Below are 7,725 nucleotides of genomic sequence, written 5' to 3' on the forward strand. Positions count from 1 at the left end.
ATCTTGCGTGTGGAGGATCCATGCATCGTCACCGGAACATCTTGTGGGCATAAACTATTATGCATCCTTGGAAAGGTCGATTTATTGTCGAACTGGCATTCTATCCTTCTATGATGGTAAGCATACCGTTTGCAAATGTGTTAACAGTGGGTTTTCTGGGGCTTAAGATACTGCAATACTGCTAAAATGTAGTGCAGTTCGCAACAAGGACAGAGACTGATCCATTTGAGAACTAAAGTAATGATCTGATAAAATATGAGGTCTAGAAACGAGGGATTATGTGCTCATATTATGATTAGTGTTTTCGAGAAATATCAATGTCGCCAGAAACCAAAAAGCAAAAAGTATTAATTTTGTCTAACATGGTTAGTCGTGTATCAAAAGTCTACACAGAAGAGACATTAGTATGTCAAGGACACGTTTTTAACAAATACATATAGGATGTATAGGATGAAATTAGACCAGGGCATATATATTCCGGATTCTTTCATGTTATCTGGTTAGAGCGTCCGCCCGGAGAGCGGAAGGTCGCAGGCTCGATCCCCGACCGCGTCGTCACGATATGGCTGAAATATTGCCGATGTGACGTTAAATTTTAACTCACTCACTCACTCCCCGACCGCGTCATACCAAAAGACGTTAAAATATGGTACTTCTTGGTCCCTGCATGGCGCTCGGCATTAATGGGTACAACAAGGACTGGTCGGCTTGGAGTCAGTATAATGTGTCAGAGTGGGGTATTGATGCTTCACTGCGGCATGGTATCTCAGTGGGCTGGCACTATAAAACCAGCTTAAGTCTGGGGTAGTACAAGCAGCCGCACATACACATACACACGCATGCACGTCGTCATTTGAGCGATATATTCTCAAGCACGACGATAAATCCAATTTCACCTCACCTCACCTCACCTCATGTTATCTAGTAAATCAGGTTGATTGAGTTTGGCAAACATCTTATATACATTCCATATTAGTCCATAGTTTTCTCATGACAAAGTCAAGAAGACCCAAAGTGTTTGTCAAAATACTGATATGTTGACTTTACTTAAAATTTAGTTCAGTCCCCAAAAGACCACAGCTTTAGTGGTGTGCAAGTTTATGATATGAATGAGTGATTGGGAAATGTTTTGTTCGGCTGTTGACAATATTGCAATAGTGCCACTAACCATGACACCAGAAATGGCCTTCACACATTGCACTTTTGTGGAAAATAGAACTCGTGTTTTCGGCGCAACCAAACAACTCGGCTATCAGTATGATGTCATCAACTCTAGAAGGACAGACATTTCACAAATAGCAATAGATGTTATAACGACATATTGCCATTCAGCTCACCTGTGTTGACAACAAAACTCAGATTAATCTACCTTGAAGAATGGCCCCGCATGTTCATGATGAAAGAATTCATTAGTCGGAACATTGAACAGACGCTCCCATCCTTCAATAGTTTGATTGTGTCGCAATTGTCATATTTTTCGTCAAGGTGGATGATGGCAGAACGCAGAAAGGCATTTTTGCAGTGACGGTGCACTATGACGGACACATTCTGTTTGAATGTGGAACTTTGATGCACATTATCGCATAGAAACAAGCTCTCGTAATTTGTTTTCGTTTTTTATAAGCTTTGTATACCATATCCTAAACATGTATTTTATATATGTGTTTGCTCGCCGACATGATTTAATACAGTATATTCTCTCGAACAAATGCAAATATAGTGATGGCTGAGAATATACATGAGTGAGCTGATCTAACTGCAATGCTATTTTCATGACAAGGACCAGATGGTTCAAGTGAAATGTTGCTGCGGCTTTGTGGGAGTATACCGAAAATAGGCAGTATCATAAGCAATGGACCCACCATGTATGTACACCTGCTTACCAGTCATGCAAATGGTGGAATGGGTTTTCTGCTGAACGTTACTGACGTTGAAAGTAAGTATACCGCAAACAGAAATATTAGCGAGATGAAGCGTGTTTCTGGTGTAGCACTATGCGCAACAGAGGCCTTAAACCATCGAGTGCTTTCGACATATTGGTTCACGGAATATAATCTAGCATTCTATGATAAATCTGTAAAAGGCGAATACATTTATATACCGTCATACCAGTTCCAATGTCCTTTACTATAAATGACGACCTTTAACATTCCACTGGTTTCATAATCCAATGATATTTAGAATCACATCAATGAACATTGCAGGATGTGACGGGAACTTAACGGCAACATCCGAGGAAGGAAACTTAACATCCCTTGATTTGACCCACTCCTACTTTTCGTAAGTCAAACACATTGTTTTGTTATAAGTTCTGTTTTATATTAATTTTATCTGAGGGCTTTTAAAAGTTAACGGCAAAACTCATCTTGTGAACGATGACATCTTCAGTTATTGGCCATGTTTGCAACATTTTCTTTTAATTATGCTTAGTCTTTATTCCCGCTATACCACAGTCAATAATACATTGCTACGCAATTATTATAATGAGTTTGTTATCTGATCACCCCACATATAAGGCTTATACTTTTGTTTCAGTAATCAAAAGTGCACATGGATTATAACAGCGCAAAACGAGAATGATACTGTCAAAGTGACCAATATATTCTCAATGGGAGACGAATTGGGGCATTTCTCAACTCAGTGCAATCATGACGTCGTTCGTGTTTATGACGGAAACACAACTGAAGGTGAGGTTTATGTGGAATACACTGACATTTTATATATTCCACCAAGTGTACATAGGAGTGCATTGTAGCTTTCGTCAAGGAGCACGTAGTTATCAGATACACACTTGATTAATCAAAACCATTTCAACACTAATTACATTTGGTTAGATTCCTGTATCACGCCAAACTGACTCTTTTACGCGAAATTTGTAAAATTTCCTCCGACAATCGAGACTGGTTATTCTTTCACTTTGATTATTTAAAATCGACTCTGGATGCATAAACATAACCAACACATTATACTGCAGGTGGCCAGTTTCCTGGGGAATTATGTTCAACTGTGGATCGGACATACTACAGCTCAGGTTACACACTGTCGGTAGTGTTTGAGAAATTGACCAGTGAGGGTGTACAGTTGCAGTATACAGCAATACCAGGTACTTTGAACCAGATGGTATAACCACTTTTCACCTATCCAGCCTACCACAACTACTCATTAAATACACTGTAGTGGTAGCGTGGTTTTCCTCCTAAAAATGTGAAATGAATTCGCTTATGTTATAAAGTCTTTCAAATAATAGCATTGCCACATATATTTTAGGAGACAAAAGCCCAAAGGTATCCAGCTCTTAGACCATTGGTAAAACGGATATGTTACTGAGAAACCGAACACTTTTATCAAATATGGCGTTCGAACCCACATACGATTATACTACTAGTGTTCTGTCAGCGAAAGCATTTTTTTCAAATCCACAATGCCTTATTCTTCAACCAACTTTATTACAGATACAAAATATATTAATTTTGACATCTCTATCAGTTTCATTTTTGTTTTCGTCTTCAAATGAGGAGATATGATGTTAACATCATGGTGTCTTTGTTACAGAAAGCAACTGTAACAGGACATATAACATAGGTAACGATCCTGTTTATATCCAGTCACCTGGATACCCTGATTCCTATGGCAGGTATGTTGAAGCGAGATAGTGTACTTTCCCATGGATGTTACCAGAGAGGAATGTTTGTCATGCAGATTTGGCGTCCGAGGTTTCAATTTATATTTCTTGATTGAAAGGGAACGGATTATGATAACTGTGATACGTGTCAATGATTTTTAAAAAAAACCATTAATCACAAGAATGACCAAATAGTATGTATTGTTGTTATTTTCAAAATCATATTATAATTCAGGCATCTTTCTTTGAGGCACAGTCAGTTTTCCCCTGAAAAAAATATCACGATAGTATATGAATTATGATGTCATGTATAAGACTACGTACATATATGGTACAATTATTCAAATCGTTGCATTTCCACTAAATTCGTATATGTGATTTCACTCTTTCATTACTTCTGAGTTGTATTTATATTGCTTCAGTGACCTGAAATGTGTCATATTCATCTTCGACCTGATGGATACACCAAACTTGAAGCTTGATGTCGTTAATGCAGATATAGAGGGAGACTACCCACAGTGCGATAATGACTCTGTAACCCTTTTTTGGAGGTAAGTGATCATGATTTTAACGTTACAAACTGTTTAAATGCTTGTAGTTTGTAGAATCTAACATTATTGTATTATAACCAATTATTCATGGTTGACCAGGATGTGTTGTACACATAAATTCTGAACAATATTACACCAGTCCATTGTACATCTGGGCCCGTTTCAAAAACCGATCGTAGCGCTAAGGTTATCGTAACTCCCATACCGTAACATAGACTTAAGACAAACGTAACGCTACGAACGCTTTGTGAAACGGGGACCTGGTTGTACAAGCCACCCAAAACGGACCCTAATGAGGGATGTGGCAGGCTGGTTTTTCACATGTAGCCCTATGTAGTTCACTGAGTATGCCATATTACATCCACTGGAAAAGCTGGTTCATTACAAGGGTCACAGCGTGATCTTTCACATTTGTAACGTTTGTTGTTTCTGTGTCTGAATGTTGACTGATACTTAATGTCATCACTGATTATTAGTGATCCATTCTTAAAATCTTCGGCATGGGACCTATTTCGGCAGAGAACCGCTATTGATTAAATATACACTGGTGTCAACGTTTTGTATGAAGTCCGTTTCTCCAATATTATATAATCTATATTTCTTGGATATAGTTTTGTTCCTCATAACTTCAACTTATCTGAATCTTAATCTGTTGGTCCTAGGGAATAATGGAAGTAATGATCCTATTGGCAAGTTTTGTGGAAATTCATCAATTTCTCCGGTTGGTCCCTACTATTCAAACGGAAAGAGCATGAAACTGGTATTCAAGTCCAACAGTCATACCAGCGGGGCGGGATTCCAGGTTGTGGTTTCTCATACTACACGGAAAGGTAAGTTCAGAGGTATCATCAACAGTGACGCGATTCAACTAATACACTGATATGCAAAAGAAAGCACACACCTTGTGCTTTGGGATTAATTACCAAAACAACGATACAATATTTTGTAAAGTGTTTTGATTATGACTTACAAGCGCAAGATTTTGTAACTTTTGCCAAATGCCAAAACACCACACATATCGTACCCAAATGCAACGCTGCCAGCGCCTCATGTTCCAAGCCTACGAAGACGATTCAGTCGATGCTGACGGGTTCATGACATGCCCCGAAATGGTCGACTGGTCCGCATGCTCAGAGCACGCAGTCACTGGCCAGGCTTGTTGATGCGTATCATTAGTATGGTAATATGGCTGTTTGTAGCCCTCATTTGCTTGTTCTCGCTCCGCTGTTGATAAGCGTGGCATTGTTATGATAGTCCACTCACAACACTATAAAGGCTACATGTGTTTTGGGGCAACATGTACAAATGTTTGGATGTCACAATCAAAACACTTTACAATTACCTTCTTTCTTTTCATATTCCCTAACACCAGGGGTGTATTTTCTTTCATATACATCAGTCTCTGTCTGAGTGCTTTTTTCTTGTTAACGTTGAAAGAACAGTAATAATAAGTTTGAAATGATCATGTAGTTACAACGAAATATTCAAGTCACATGTTTGGACTTGTATTAATGTTTCAGTGGTACCTGACCAATCAGAGAATTGTGGGCCCAGATTTCAGACTGCAACCACACATCCAAAATTCCTCAGTTCCCCAGGATATCCTGTGCTTTCTCCCAGGTAAGTTCAGATTTCGTTACCTTTTCATTTTACAAAGCAATTAATACACAAATTATTCTACAAACTGCATTATGCTTTTACAAATCAAAACTATTAAAAGATTTACCGTGGCTATTATATTTTTGCGTACAACACAAGCATTTTCTGCACATAACCATTGATAAGTGTCTTTTTCGTTGATCACCATTTTGCACAATCTTTGAAACTGCATGTAATGCTTTCCAAAACGTAGCATGACATGTCTCGATAGAGCACAGAAAATATATATGTTTAGTTTGAGGTAGGTTGACGAACATTTTCATTCCCCAGGAAGCATTAAAGGCTGAGACAGTTTGTTGTAAGTCGTTCATGCATACCAGAATGCTAAGAATCTGTTTCCTGATAAAGATTCTTGCTTTCTCATCACCACAACCGTACTGTTCAGTCTTACCAAAGTAAACCTGAGCATACATCTGAAATCTTACTAGGTACTTTGTGCTGCCGTTATATATTAACCTGCAATACAGTGGTTCGTTTACTCTCTTTTTATTGTAGCAACGCCGATTGTATTTGGATACTAAAGGCCTCAGACCCAAACATGACGGTTCGGATTGACGTAATTGACTCAGATATTCAAACTCATCCTAATTCCATTAGACACTGCGATCACAATCTTGGCTTTCTCTACGATGGTAGGTACCTGTTGTCATCATTAGTTTAATACACACGGACTTTTTAGAACAATGTGAACAATTTGGGGTTTTCTTACTTCCCATATCAATTACTTAACTCAAATGATTTCTAACACTTACTCAAACCCTGAGATTTATATGAGGAAAACACAAATCTACATATAGCAGGACATGGGCGCCGCACGTTCGAATTAATTTATGACATATTGCATGCCCATGCGTGTTACATGATTCATATCTGTTGTCATAACCGATTAAGACACATTTCATCAAAAGGAGCGTTCAACACTAAGAGTACTGTCGGAAATAGGAAAAACTGTTTTTTTCACATTTATATCTTCAATTTAGGTAGTTAATATGTGAAAGTGTGAAATATCTGTTGAAGTAAGTTCGGCCTAACTACAGTCTACGGGAGATAGGAAACGTTAAAAAAGGATTTTACTGAGGAGATATTAGTGCAGAAATGAGCAATGCAGCTTTTTTTATAAGTCCGAAGAGACTTATTTGGAGCAGACCATGACTTTATGCAAATTAGTGTGCGATGATATTGTAGAACAAATGTCACGTTTTGAATATCCATTTTGAAATTAGACTTAGCTTCATAATAAACGATAGCAGACGTAACAAATAACAACTTTAATACTGAAACTATTAAGGATATAGATACCACTGAGTCTCACTATCACTATAAAAAGAAACAGGAAGGAGGGGTCGTCTCAAAAGCAAAATCAAGACGGGTGTTTATGACGGTAGTTGGGGTCGGGCTTGGGGGATAGAGATATTAGCTAAGATTAGATAATCAGTAGAGACATATTCAATACACATGAAAAAGCATCAAAGATATTTGAGATGACCCCTTGTGTCTGTGAGCAGCACGTGCATTTCATGCCAAGTGAGTTGACGGTCCGTCGTCATACCTGGCTGAGCGACCTAATTGCCATCTATAGTCTGATCTATTGTTTTGAGCAGCTGTTCGTATTTTTTCTAAGTTTTGCCCGATTTTACGGGTAAACATGCTTTTCTGGATATCCTATTACGCATCTCACTGAACGCCCAGTTAGGCCGATGTTGGTTATTTCATATATGCTATTGCAATTGTGTAAGTTTTAGGGAGACAGAGTAACAGCCTAAAACCATTTTGTTTCTATTTCCGACAGTACTTTAAACACCTGTTTCTACCAAAAGCGTTAAAGCGTTTGCAAGTCACGCCGAAGACCCGGGTTCGATTCCCCACATGGGTACAATGTGTGAAGCCCATTTC

The 7,725-nt window shown here is 38.4% G+C and overlaps 1 long non-coding RNA gene across 1 annotated transcript; it reads left to right on the forward strand.

Moving 5' to 3' along the window:
• The first annotated feature begins 4,841 nt into the window (after positions 1-4,841).
• LOC124258778 lies at positions 4,842-6,376 on the forward strand. The gene is made up of 3 exons (XR_006893672.1): positions 4,842-5,003; positions 5,694-5,793; positions 6,328-6,376. It is a non-coding gene; the product is annotated as an uncharacterized LOC124258778 (long non-coding RNA).
• The last annotated feature ends 1,349 nt before the right edge of the window (positions 6,377-7,725 follow it).

This window comes from Haliotis rubra, unplaced genomic scaffold (genome assembly GCF_003918875.1).
Source record: "Haliotis rubra isolate DU_JTF1 unplaced genomic scaffold, ASM391887v1 Scf70, whole genome shotgun sequence".
Classification (NCBI taxonomy): domain Eukaryota; kingdom Metazoa; phylum Mollusca; class Gastropoda; order Lepetellida; family Haliotidae; genus Haliotis; species Haliotis rubra.